The 14,951-nt window shown below is 44.1% G+C and overlaps 1 protein-coding gene across 1 annotated transcript in view; it reads left to right on the top strand.

The window, feature by feature from the left end:
- Positions 1-8,396: 8,396 nt before the first annotated feature.
- The window catches only part of LOC109879868 (regulator of G protein signaling 3), a 187,426-nt gene continuing 180,871 nt past the window's right edge, over positions 8,397-14,951 (top strand). Inside the window, exon 1 of the mRNA XM_031803162.1 lies at positions 8,397-8,566. The gene's annotated coding sequence lies outside the window, so the exon portion shown is untranslated. The remainder of the gene's footprint in view (positions 8,567-14,951) is intronic.

Here is a 14,951-nt window from a genome sequence, read left to right as displayed (position 1 = left end):
ATAAAACCTGCACTCTTCCACGACACACCACTCCGATTTTCTCCCTCTGTCTTTAAGGCAATGTGTCTCTAAGGATAACAGTTTTTAAATCCCTATTATCTCAGACACAGAGCCTGTTAAATAAGTCAACAGTACCAGTGCCAGTTCAGCACTACTCTCACACCTCAGCATATTTAGCACAGTACCTGTCTGCAATACTACACCTACAGTTCCAACACTGTGGCTGGCACATTTTATAACAGGGTGCAAAATACGACACAACAACATGGAATCTCCCTACTGCTCATATTTTCCCTATAGGAAACATGATGAGGTTGTGATGATTTAATAATGATGACCCTGTTGCTTATCAGATAACAGTTCATGTTATTGTCTGTGTGGACCGCTCTAGGTGGGATAGAGTTTGTTTGAGTACCCCTGGGTGTGGTACTATGAGCGAAGTGGGGTGTTGTGTGTTTTATCATCCCCATCGGCATCTGTGTGAACTAGAATTATCTGGGTGGGGTGCAGTAGCGTTGATGATTAAACCAGTGTATCACAGCAGGGGTAAGGAATTCAATTGCTAGCCAATGGACAAGATTGCTACCTGTGAGGAAGAGAACCATATAATTTGACCATGGATTTAATTGATCTAGTTCTCTCTCTCTCTCTCTCTCTCTCTCTCTCTCTCTCTCTCTCTCTCTCTCTCTCTCTCTCTCTCTCTCTCTCTCTGTCAGTCTGCATGAGGAGTGGGCTGCTGGGGTGTATGAGTTTTGGAATGCGTTCCCTCATGGAGCCACAGAAGGTGAGTTTGTTGTTCTTCATACATTCTACTCTCCACTGTAACCCTCCACATACCACTGTAACCCTCTACATACCACTGTAACCCTCTACATACCACTGTAACCCTCTACAAACCACTGTAACCCTCTACATACCACTGTAACCCTCTACAAACCACTGTAACCATCAACATACCAATGTAACCCTCTACATACCACTGTAACCCTCCACATACCAATGTAAACATCCACATACCAATGTAACCCTCTACAAACCACTGTAACCATTAACATACCACTGTAACCATCTACATACCACTGTAACCTTCCACATACCACTGTAACCCTCCACATACCACTGTAACCCTCTGCATACCACTGTAACCCTCTACACACCACTGCAACCATCTACACACCACTGTAACCCTCTACATACCACTGTAACCCTCTACAAACCACTGTAACCTTCCACATACCACTGTAACCTTCCACATACCACTGTAATCTTCCACATACCACTGTAACCCTTCACATACCACTGTAACCCTCCACATACCACTGTAACCCTCTACAAACCACTGTAACCTTCCACATACCACTGTAACCTTCCACATACCACTGTAACCCTTCACATACCACTGTAACCCTCCAAATACCACTGTAACCCTCTACATACCACTGTAACCCTCTACATACCGCTGTAACCCTCTACAAACCACTGTAACCCTCTACATACCACTGTAACCCTCTACAAACCACTGTAACCATCAACATACCAATGTAACCCTCTACATACCACTGTAACCCTCCACATACCAATGTAAACATCCACATACCAATCTAACCCTCTACAAACCACTGTAACCATTAACATACCACTGTAACCATCTACATACCACTGTAAACTTCCACATACCACTGTAACCCTCCACATGCCACTGTAACCCTCTGCATACCACTGTAACCCTCTACACACCGCTGTAACCATCTACAAACCACTGTAACCATCAACACACCAATGTAACCCTCTACACACCACTGTAACCCTCTACATACCACTGTAACCCTCTACAAACCACTGTAACCTTCCACATACCACTGTAACCTTCCACATACCGCTGTAATCTTCCACATACCACTGTAACCCTTCACATACCACTGTAACCCTCCACATACCACTGTAACCCTCTACAAACCACTGTAACCTTCCACATACCACTGTAACCTTCCACATACCACTGTAACCCTTCACATACCACTGTAACCCTCCAAATACCACTGTAACCCTCTACAAACCACTGTAACCCTCTACAAACCACTGTAACCTTCCACATACCACTGTAACCCTCTACAAACCACTGTAACCCTCTACAAACCACTGTAACCCTCTCATACCACTGTAACCCTCTACAAACCACTGTAACAATCAACATACCCCTGTAACCCTCTACATACCACTGTAACCCTCTACATACCACTGTAACCCTCCACATACCACTGTAACCCTCTACACACCACTGTAACCATCAACATACCACTGTAACCTTCCACATACCACTGCAACCTTCCACATACCACTGTAACCTTCCACATACCACTGTAACCCTTCACATACCACTGTAACCCTCCACATACCACTGTAACCCTCTACAAACCACTGTAACCTTCCACATACCACTGTAACCTTCCACATACCACTGTAACCCTTCACATACCACTGTAACCCTCCACATACCACTGTAACCCTCTACAAACCACTGTAACCTTCCATATACCACTGTAACCCTCTATATACCACTGTAACCCTCTACATACCACTGTAACCCTCTACAAACCACTGTAACCTTCCACATACCACTGTAACCCTCTACATACCACTGTAACCCTCTACATACCACTGTAACCCTCTACACACCACTGTAACCCTCTACACACCACTGTAACAATCAACATACCCCTGTACCCCTCTACAGACCACTGTAACCCTCTACATACCACTGTAACCCTCTACATACCACTGCAACCCTCTACATACCACTGTAACCCTCTACATACCACTGTAACCCTCTACATACCACTGTAGCCCTCTACACACCACTGTAACCATCAACATACCACTGTAACCCTCTACAAACCACTATAACCCTCTACATACCACTGTAACCCTCTACACACCACTGTAACCCTCTACACACCACTGTAACCCTCTACACACCACTGTAACCATCAACATACCACTGTAACCCTCTACATACCACTGTAACCCTCTACATACCACTGTAACCCTCTACACACCACTGTAACCATCAACATACCACTGTAACCCTCTACAAACCACTATAACCCTCTACATACCACTGTAACCCTCTACACACCACTGTAACCCTCTACACACCACTGTAACCCTCTACACACCACTGTAACCCTCTACACACCACTGTAACCCTCTACACACCACTGTAACCCTCTACACACCACTGTAACCCTCTACAAACCACTGTAACCCTCTACACACCACTGTAACCCTCTACACACCACTGTAACCCTTCAGTCCTTACTCCACCTTAGTATAAAAGGGTCACTCAGTAATTATCTTTCTCCCTCTCTCTGAGTGTGTGTGTGTCTCGGACCATGAAAATAACTGTTTAGTCCAGAGTGAGTGAGCAGCCGTGGCCACAGGAAACAACCATGGGGCCTTGGGTGTTACAACACATCACTACTGCCCTCAGAAAGCCTACTTTACCTCAATCCCTCTAGTCTAGTGGTACAGCCATATTTGTCTATGGCTACAGCACATTTACAGCACAGCAGTTCTTCTGGTGTCTCTGTGCAACTGGGTCTTGGACTTCTTGATGTACTTACACCAAGTGGTGAAGGTGCGCAACAACACCTCCTCCACGCTGATTGTCAACACGGGGGCCCCACAGTGGTGCGTGCTCAGCCGCCTCCTGTACTCCTAGGAAAATAACCTCCCCATCAAAGTCAACAAAATGAAGGAGCTGATTGTGGACTACAAGAAACAACAGAGAGAGCACGCCCATGCCCACATCCACATGGACACACCCCCATCCACATCGACATGCCCCCATCCACATCGACAGGGTCACAGTGGAGAGGGTCCTTGGTGTGCACATCACTGAGGACCTGAAATGGTCCCTTCACACAGACAGTGACAAGAAGATCATCATGGACCTCAGCCACCTGAACCAGGGCATGTTCACCTCGCTACCACCATTAATAATGTTTACATACTGAGAAGGGCTTACAAAGAAAAACTTCCAAAAGGACTAATTCAAGGTAAAAGGCGTGGAGGCCCATCGGAATTCTTAAATGTTTACATTCTGTTTTACCCACATTATATAGTGCCTTCGGAAAGTATTCAGATCCCTTGACCTTTTCCACAATTTGTTACATTACAGCCTTATTTTAAAATGGATTAAATTTAAAAAACGTATCCTCTGCTGCAGAGAATAAGTTCATTAGAGTTACCAGCCTCAGGAATTGCAGCCCTAATACATGCTTCACAGAGTTCATGTAACAGACACATCTCAACATCAACTGTTCAGAGGAGACTGTGTGAATCAGGCCTTCATGGTCGAATTGCTGCAAAGAAACCACTACTAAAGAACACCAATAAGAAGAAGAGACTGGCTTGGGCCAAAATACATGAGCAATCCACATTAGACCAGTGGAAATCTGTCCTTTGGTCTGATGAGTCCAAATTTGAGATTTTTTGTTCCAACCGCCGTGTCTTTGCGAGACGCAGAGTAGGTGAACGGATGATCTCTGCATGTGTTGTTCCACCGTGAAGCATGGAGGAGGAGGTGTGATGGTGTGGGGGTGTTTTGCATTCTGCAGCGATATGCCATCCCATCTGGTTTGCGCTTATTGGGGACTATCATTTGTTTTTCAACAGGACAATGACCCAACACACCTCCACGCTGTGTAAGGGCTATTTGACCAAGAAGGAGAGTGATGGAGTGCTGCATCTGATGACCTTGCCTCCACAATCACCTGACTTCAACCCGTTTGGGATGAGTTGGACCGCAGAGTGAAGGAAAAATAGGCAACACGTGCTCAGCATATGTGGGAACTCCTTCAAGACTGTTGCGAAGCTGTCATCAAGGCAAAGTGTGGCTACTTTGAAGACTCTCAAATATAAAATATATATTGATTTGTTTAACACTTTTTTGGTTACTACATGATTCCATATGTGTTATTTAATAGTTTTGATGTCTTCACTATTATTCTACAATGTAGAAAAAAACTATAAAGAAAAAACAGTTTAATTAGTAGGTGTGTCCAAACTTTTGACTGGTACTGTATATATTAATTCATACATTTGGGCACAGTCTATAGCGTGCTGGACTTGAGGGTTCAAAATGGGCTCCCTGCTTGATTCAATACATTATTATGCAGGTCTCAGAGCAAATAGCCTGGATTGTTACTCCCATCTCGTTCCTCGCTCTCTTCCACGCGTCATTCTCCACCTGAGTGGCTCGCTTGTGGGCAGGATGCTTGTGGCAGGATGTACTGTTTTTTAAATTGTATATATGAATTACAAATCAGCCTTTTCTTAAATCATTTTTCTAGTCTATTGCATAGTTACAATGTGTAATCATTGATGTCCGAGGAGCAGGAGTGGTAAACACTGTTGAAGTGTATAATTGTAATACATACATGCAGACACAGCATCATCAAAAGAATGGAGTTTGATACACCTGGTATTGGATATGACTGAAAGAAACTTGCTAAATAGTGATTTTCGTAAATTAAATGCACATCTACTGACATATTCCTCTCAATTGTACATTTTTTGCTTGACTCATTATGACGTTATAATTTCTTAAATTTGCTTCCACCATACTGTTTTGTCAGCCATCTTTGCTGAAGAAAGTCACCAGGGACTGGTGGTTCACGTCAAATTCGTCATTGGAACCAAAAGATCAGTACGACCCTCACATATAGCAGTTATTCTAGTGTTACAAAAGATCAGTACGAACCTCACATATAGCAATTATTCTAGTGTTACAAAAGATCAGTACGAACCTCACATATAGCAGTTATTCTAGTGTTACAAAAGATCAGTACGAACCTCACATAAAGCAGTTATTCATTCTGGTGTTACAAAATATCAGTACTGACCTCAAAGCAGTTTGTATTTGACTAACCCATGACAAACCTAGTTGCTGTTAGGGTACTGTTGGGCAAAGGGACAAACTCAATAGCTATAGCAAGAACTGTTACTTTTAAGTACACAGCACGTGAGAACAAGCTGTAATGCATAAGTAGAAACCAATGCAGATAACAATGTTTTTCCTTCTGTGACAGAGTCCCCTTAACAAGGTGAGTGTACTCCAGTGCAGACTGTGTTTTGACAGCAGAGATGTCTAGTTGTTTTTATTTGCGAGGGACAAAGCAAGAAGGCAACTCATGTCCACTCATGTGTGAGCTATCAGAACACATTGTCCTCTTAGGCCTTCAGCAACGCTCCAGTGCTCCGGCAGCACTACAACCCTGCTCCCACCACACTGAATGAAGCGTACCTAGTAGGCTATTCTAGAGAGGACACGTGTGGCTGTTTCATGAAAATCTGGGAATATTTGGCCAAGGAAACATTTTTTGTTGTCTCAGGGACTGTAAAACAGGAGACTTTTAAAATGAGCTTGAGTGAAGCAGCAGTAAATATGTTGAATGAGCAGTTTGACGAAATGACCTTATTTCTTTGAATCTAATATGGCTATTTACTTACTTTTGTAGCTCTTCGTCAGAAGCACGCTTTTTGTAAGTAGTTAATCCTAATTGTCCTCTCCAAGCTTGAATTCAGCCTGAAAGGATCTGAGAAATGTGATTGGTTGAAGATTGGCCTATGACATAATATTGGCCTATGTATCGTCTTGCTCTGCACAGAATATCAGATCTCAACAACGATTGGAGAAGTGTTTAACATCACCAGTACCTCATCCTTATGATATATTTATTCTGATCAAATCTACCTTTTTGCTAAATACATTAAGTGGTGTTTGAATTTGCTGATAAAATGCGGGAAATGATTGTTTGGTTGCGGGACACTGGACAAAGGGCCAAAATGTGGTCACCATAGTTGAGGTGTCAGATCTAAAGTTCAGTGTCTCCACCAGACGAGTTACTAAAACTAAAAGTAGACCTGCTGGGTTTTCCCTCAGAGTTTCTTAGCTCTTCCTCTTTCACCTCCCTGTTTAATTATTCACTATTAACTTATCCAACTGTCTCCCACCCCCCTGTGCCCAAACAATACAATGGTCGCAACACACACACATTATATACAGAATATGCACACACACACACACACACACACACACACACACACAAACACACTCACACACACATACAAAGTAAGCCTTTCCTGGCAGTTACCTCAAACTTGGTCTAAACAAATAGTTTCTTCCTCTCTAGCATTTAGCTCAAAGAATATTTAATTGGCTCAATTTGCTAATGAGGAGATTAAGCATTGAGTCTCTGGGAGTTCTCCAGTTCATCTCTCAGCTCCCTCCTGCTACTGTCATCCTCCACAACTCCTTGGCTTTATTCTGCTTCATCTATCCCCCTTATCTCTCTCATCCCTTCCCTCGTCCCATCTCTCTCTCTCTCTATCTCCCTCTCCTCTCTCTCTTCCCTTTCCCCTCCCTCTGGTTTCTGTTTGTCTAATGGGCATCATAATAGTCAGGGGTTAAAGTACATGTCTCCCCTCCCCCACTCCCCCTCTCTCCATCGTCTCTCCCCCTCGCCCCACAGCCTGCATAAATTTGTCCACTCAGATAAGATGCTTTTCCCAGCGATTGTTGTTACAGTCCACAGAATCACATCTATTTAGTAGGAAAGAGCTCATTTAGTAGGAACCATCTCAATAATGGACAGTGAGAAGACACCAGTGCAGAGAACACTCTGCATTCTCCACTCTCACTGGATGGAGGAAGACCTAGGCTAGTTGCTGCACTGTACAGTGTGTGTAGTGTGTGTGTGCTTGCATGTGTGTGCTTGCATTCAAATGCTTCAAATGCAAATATTCCTGTTCTCTTCCCTTCCTCTCTCTTCCTGACTAACTGTGCGGTTGTTCTGTGGGCTGCTGTAGGAGGTCGGGGGCTGGTATTACCTACTGGGGGGAGGAGCTGGGGAAGACCAAGCACCTGAGAGTGTGCTCCCATCCCCAACAAATCCAATAACACACCACCGGTCAGTGGAGCATCTAGCCATTCTACATCTGCGTGTGCTATAGTACATGTGTACCGTACGCAGTGTATGAGGGTTTAAATATACGATGGTATATTCAAGGGAGCTCAGATGAGTGCATCTGTATCTGTCCAGCCGACCTCCACTGAGTCGAGTGTGTGTGTGTTATATGTGTGTGTGTACGAGTGTGTGCGGACTGTACCGGGCTCGCAGCTGGGGCTATCTAAAGGGGCCTTGGCATTCTGGGTCGGGAGGTGGGGTGAGGGGTGCGGGGAGAAATGGCGATTAAAGGAGTCAGGGAGAGCGAAGTGTGGAGGGAGGTAGGGAGGGAGGAGGGGGCTGGACAAGCACTCGGCTTCTGAGGGGTTGCAAACAGCTCTGTGTTTGTACTGTGTGCAGGAGTGAAACTGCAGAGCTTCACACACGCTGCTGTTTACTTTCATTCTTTCCTCCACACTGTCCATATTTTCTTGTTTTCTGTGGAGAAGAGTGACTGTTCCCTCTCTCTCACCCGTCTATGCTCTTTCACCTTGGTGCTGGTGGACTATAGACGAGTTATGCTTTTGAGTGCCTGCCCCCTGAGCAGCCTGGAGTAGGTGAGTGTTGCCTTTGTCCTCTCAGGAGTACAGTATAGTGTTGTTGTTTGAGATGTAGAAAGATAGAAGCGCTTAATTAGCGGGTTTTAGTGTTCATTGTCTCCTCTCTGTCTTTCGGTTGTCTCTCTCTCTCACTCTCTTTTCTGTCTCTCTTTATTGGTGTGTGAGTGAGTGAATGAGTGAGAGACACACACCTTTGACGCATTATTTAATTACATTGTAATGGTATGCCTTGTGTAATTAATATTTGCATGTCATCCTCTCAGATTGAGATTGACCCAATGAAATAGTAATCGCGCTCATTTGCCTTGCTTGACTAAGCTCAGATTGTCTCATGCAATTTGCAACTAGTTTTTGGAATGGTGTGTGTGTGTGTTTATATTCTGTATATAATGGCTGTCTGATAAGAACTGGGGCAGCTGTCACTTCAGACTTTTAGTGCTGGTTAGAAAGTATTTGTGTTCTGACAATGGCATGAGGCTGCTCAGAACCATGCCCAGGGGTGAGATGGGAAAACGTTCCTTCATTCTGAAGCTGATGGACTGAAATTAATCTAAAAGCTACAGTGTTAGAGTAAGGATAGGCCACAAAGCTCATTTCTATAGCCACATGACGGTAGGAGCTACACACAGCCTTCTACAAAAAAACACATGTTTATTATTCTTTATTATTCACAAACTGAATCGATCTTAACAAAGGTTGAACATAAGTTAAGATATTAAATGCAGACCAGACTAGAGGTCGACTGATTATGATTTTTCAACACCGATACCGATACCGATTATTGGAGGACCAAAAAAGCAGATACAGATTAATCGGCCGATTTTTTAAATGTATTTGTAATAATGTAATAGAAAAATACTAAATGAACACTTATTTAATATAATATATCAATAAAATCAATTTAGCCTCAAATAAATAATGAAACATGTTCAATTTGGTTTAAATAATGCAAAAACAAAGTTTTGGAGAAGAAAGTAAAAGTGCAATGTGTGCCATGTAAGAAAGCTAACGTTTAAGTTCCTTGCTCAGAACATGAGAACATATTTAATTCATTTATTTGATTTGATTTCACCTTTATTTAACCAGGTAGGCAAATTTACAATTGCGACCTGGCCAAGATAAATCAAAGCAGTTCGACACATACAACAACTCAGAGTTACACATGGAGTAAAACAAGCATACAGTCAATAATACAGTAGAAAAATAAGTCTATATACAATGTGAGCAAATGAGGTGAGATAAGGGAGGTAAAGTCAAAAAAAGGCCATGGTGGCAAAGTAAATACAATATAGCAAGGAAAACATTGGAATGGTAGATTTGCAGTGGAAGAATGTGCAAGGTAGAGATAGGTAGAGGTGTGTGTGCACCGTGTGTGAAACAGTGTGTGACTCTTCATATCAAAGCCTGTGAGTGTCTGTTGTGTGTGTGTGCATGTGTGCATGTGTGTGTGCATGTGTGTGTGCATGTGTGCATCCCACATCAGTGCTGATTCTCTCCTGTGCTGTTGGCATCTGGGTGAATGTAGGGCAACTAAACTCTGTTTGTCCTAACCAGAAACATGAACATGGGACTGGGAAAATCCAATTCATTTACATCTATGTCTATTGTAGCCTTCCTCTCCTTATCTTTCTTAATCTCACCCACTTTTCTCTCCCACAGTACCACTCTCATCCATGTCCTGTTCTTTTTTCTCTCATTCTCAATCCCTTTATCTCTCGCTCTCCCTTTCTCTCTCACCCTCTCTCTCACTCATTAATGCTTATCTTTCATCCATCTCCTTTGCAATCTCTTACACATCATTAGTTGTATAAGAAATTAATAGAAAGTATTTTTATCACACATTCAGGTTGACATGACAGGTTACAAGTAATGCTTATATGATACATTTGGTTTTTTAAATCATACCTTCAGGCCATCCTCTGAGAGCATCCCAGTGATAACAAAGCGATCTAGGAACAAGAACAGGAGTGGGGTTTGAACCAGCGATACTCCAATTACTGAGCAGAATGGTTCAGACCTTGTTGTCCAATTACACCCAGGAAGGCTACAGTATATTTGCCCAGTGAAGCTAAAGGACATAGCTAGCTAAAGCAGGAAGTGGAGCAGATGTGTCGGGCATGCTCCCTACAGCGGTGCAGTGTTGGTCAGTGTACCATGCAACCCCGACTGATCAATTTGGCCTAGTTTCAAGTTTTAAGATTTAAGTCCGAGACAGGATTGTGTCGAGGCACAGATCTGGGGAAGGGTACCAAAAACCTTCGGCAGCATTGAGGGAATACAGTAACCTCCATCATTCTTAAATGGAAGAAGTTCGGAACTATCAAGACTCTTCCCAGAGCTGGCCGCCTGGCCAAACTGAACAATCAGCTGAGAAGGGCCTTGGTCAGGGAGGTGACCAAGAACCCAATGGTCACTCTGACAGAGCTCCAGAGTTCCTCTGTGGAGATGGGAAAACCTTCCATAAGGACAACCATCTCTGCAGCACTCCACCAATCAGGCCTTTATGGTAGAGTGGCCAGACAGAATCCACTCCTTAGTAAAAACGCACATGACAGCCTGCTTGAAGTTTGCCAAAAGGCACTTAAAGGACTCTCGGACCATGAAAAACAAAAATGAAATTTCTCTGGTCTGATGAAACCAAGATAGAACACTTTGGTCTGAATGCCAAGCGTCAAGTCTGGAGGAAACCTGGCACCATCCCTACAGTGAAGCATGGTGGTGGCAGCATCATGATGTGGGGATGTTTTTCAGCAGCAGGGACTGGGAGACTAGTCAGGATCGAGGGAAAGATGAACGGAGCAAAGAACAGAGAGATCCTTGATGAAAACCTGATCCAGAGTGCTCAAGACCTCAGACTGGGGTCAAGGTTCACCTTCCAACAGGACAACGACCCTAAGCACACAGCCAAGACAATGCAGGAGTGGTCTCTGAATGTCCTTGAATGGCCCAGCTGGAGCTCGGACTTGAATCCGATCGAACATCTCTGGAGAGACCTGAAAATACCTGTGCAACGACGCTCACCATCCAACCTGACAGAGCTTGAGAGGATCTGCAGAGAAGAATGGGAGAATCTCTCCAAATACAGGTGTGCCAAGCTTGTAGCGTCATACCCAAGAAGACTCAAGGCTGTAATCTCTACCAAAGGTGCTTCAACAAAGTACTGAGTAAAGAGTCTTAATACTTAAGTAAATATGATATTTCATTACTAAATCGTTTTGACATTTGCCATCATTTCTAAAAAACCGTTTTTGCTGTGTCATTATGGGGTATTGTGTGTAGATTGATGAGGGAAAAAAAAGATTTAATCTATTTTAGAATAAGGCTGTAACATAACAAAATGTTGAACAAGTCAAGGAGTCTAAATACTTTTCGAATGCACTGTATGTATAGGGGTAAGGTCATATTTGATAAACAGAGTAGCAGCAGCATTGATTGTATGTTAGTGGGCATGTGGGTGTGTAGTTTTAGTATAAATGTATGTGTGTGTGAGCAAATTATGAAGTGTGTGGTTGTGTGTGTTAGAGTATCAGGGGGCGTGAGTGTGTAGGGCCCTGTGAATGTGCATAGAGACAGTGTAAAACATGTATAAAATTGTCAACTCAACTAGTCCGTGTCGCTATTTAGTTATCTATTCAGCAGTCTTATGGCTTGGGGATAGAAGCTGTTCAGGAGCCTGTTGGCGTCAGACTGTACCGCTTGCCGTTCGGAAGCAGAGAGAACAGTTCACGACCCATCTGAATGCAAAGCCCCAGGGGCAGGATGGGTAACAGCCCTGTTGCATCTGCCAATCTGCACTGTTCACACAACACAGCTGTTAGCCTGCCAGAATATAATAAAATAGAATACAATACAATACAATAGAACCACTAACTTGCTCTAGCCACACAGTGCCTTCTAGGCAACAGAACCAACAAAGACAACAGCCTATGTCCACCCAACAAGCAATATGAAAATTGGGATTCAATTGACATAAGCCTGGCTCTCTGTTATATCTGTTACATAAGGAAGAGAACTGAAGTGTGTTATCAGAAGACTAAAAGTCAATTTTCTGGGAGAATATGGGAGATGACAAAAGAGCTGGCTGAATGGAGGCTCTTGATGTTAATCGTGCTGTTAAATAAAAGCAGAGAGAGAGAGGGAGAGATGCACGATTGGCGTCACTTATGGCTGCAATTTCAGATAAGGGTTGTGTTCATTTAGTTTGTCTCATGCCTTAAAATAAGGTCACACAATTAAAACACTTTTAACCATGCCAAGTCAGACTAGTGATCACACAGAGAGAGGGAAATGTACAGAGATAGAGCATGGGAGGTGAGAGGGAGAGGTGTACGATAAAGTCAGAGTGAAAGAGAGGAAGGAAAACATGGTTTCTGACCCCAGTTTGTCCCACAGCGCTTTGAACTTAACCGCAATGAATGTCCCCAGTCTGTCACCCTGAAGAGCTCCGGCAGACATCAGAGGAAAGGGTTCAGACATTTCAGCTATGATTTAGAATTTCATGACTAAATGATAGGCCACTCATCAGGTTTGTAAAGGGACAGCCACCCACGTTAAAATGGCCTCCGTAGGGGCCTCCCGGGTGGCGCCGCATCGCAGTGCGAGCTGTGCCACCAGAGACTCTGGGTTCGAGCCCAAGCTCTGTCGCAGCCGGCCGAGACCGGGAGGTCCGTGGGGTGACGCACAATTGGCCTAGCGTCGTCCGGGTTAGGGAGGGTTTGGTCAGTAGGGATATATCCTTGTCTCATCGCACACTACCGTCTCCTGTTGCGGGCCAGGTGCAGTGCATGCTAACCAGATCGCCAGGTGCACGGTGTTTCCTCCGACACACTGGTGCGGCTGGCTTCCGGGTTGGATGCGCCCTGTGTAAGAAGCAGTGCCTCTTGGTTAGGTTGTGTTTCGGAGGACGCATGGCTTTTGACCTTCGTCTCTCCCGAGCCCGTACGGGAGTTGTAGTGATGAGACAAGATAGTAAATACTAACAATTGGATACTACGAAATTGGGGAGAAAAAGGGTGATATCGAAGTTTTGTTCCGCGAGCCACTTAGTTGTCACTTTTGCGTTATGGCAAGGTGCTCCATCATGCTGGAAAAGGCATTGTTCGTCACCAAACTGTTCCTGGATGGTTGGGAGAAGTTGCTCTTGGAGGATGTGTTGGTACCATTCTTTATTCATGGCTGTGTTCTTAGGCAAAATTGTGAGTGAGCCCACTCCCTTGGCTGAGAAGCAACCCCACACATGAATGGTCCCAGGATGCTTTACTGTTGGCATGACACAGGACTGATGGTAGAGCTCACCATGTCTTCTCCAGACAAGCTTTTTTTCCGGATGCCCCAAACAATCGGAAAGGGGATTCATCAGAGAACATGACTTTACCCCAGTCCTCAGCAGTCCAATCCCTGCACCTTTTGCAGAATATCAGTCTGTCCCTGATGTTTTTCCTGGAGAGAAGTGGCTTCTTTGCTGCCCTTCTTGACGCCAGGCCATCCTCCAAAAATCTTTGCCTCACTCTGCGTGCAGATGCACTCACACCTGCCTGCTGCCATTCCTGAGCAAGCTCTGTACTGGTGGTGCCCCGATCCCGCAGCTAAATCAACTTTAGGAGACGGTCTTGGCGCTTCCTGGAATTTCTTGGGCGCCCTGAAGCCTTCTTCACAACAATTGAACAGTTCTCCTTGAAGTTCTTGATGATCCGATAAATGGTTGATTTAGGTGCAATCTTACTGGCAGCGATATCCTTGCCTGTGAAGCCCTTTTTGTGCAAAGCAATGATGACTGCACATGTTTCCTTGCAGTTAACCATGATTGACAGAGGAAGAACAATGATTCCAAGCACCACCCTCCTTTTGAAGTTTCCAGTCTGTTATTCGAACTCAATCAGCATGACAGAGTGATCTCCAGCCTTGTCCTCGTCAACACTCACACCTGTGTCAACGAGAGAATCACTGACATGATGTCAGCTGGTCCTTTTGTGGCAGGGCTGAAATGCAGTGGGCATTTTTATTTTTGGGAAAGAGGGACTTTGCAATTAATTGCAGTTCATCTGATCACTCTTCATAATATTCTGGAGTATATGCAAATTGCCATCATACAAACTGAGGCAGCAGACTTTGGAGAAAATGTATATTTGTGTCATTCTCAAAGCTTTTGGCCATGACTGTAGAGTATGTCTGTGTAGAGGAAGATCTGTTTACATGTGTTAGTGTGTGTGAGAGGGTTTGTGTGAGTGTGTAATTTATAATGGATTTACATTAGATTATGTAAATGTATAGGGCAGTGTTTCAGAGGATTTTTAAATGTCCGCTTGTGTCTCTGTGTGTGTGTGTGTGTCTCTGTGTATGTCTGCTTGTGTCTCTGTGTGTCTGCTTGTGTCTCTGTGTGTCT

The sequence above is a fragment of the Oncorhynchus kisutch genome, linkage group LG23 (genome assembly GCF_002021735.2).
Source record: "Oncorhynchus kisutch isolate 150728-3 linkage group LG23, Okis_V2, whole genome shotgun sequence".
Classification (NCBI taxonomy): domain Eukaryota; kingdom Metazoa; phylum Chordata; class Actinopteri; order Salmoniformes; family Salmonidae; genus Oncorhynchus; species Oncorhynchus kisutch.
Note: the sequence above shows the minus strand (reverse complement) of the source record. Positions and strands in the feature narration are given on the sequence as shown.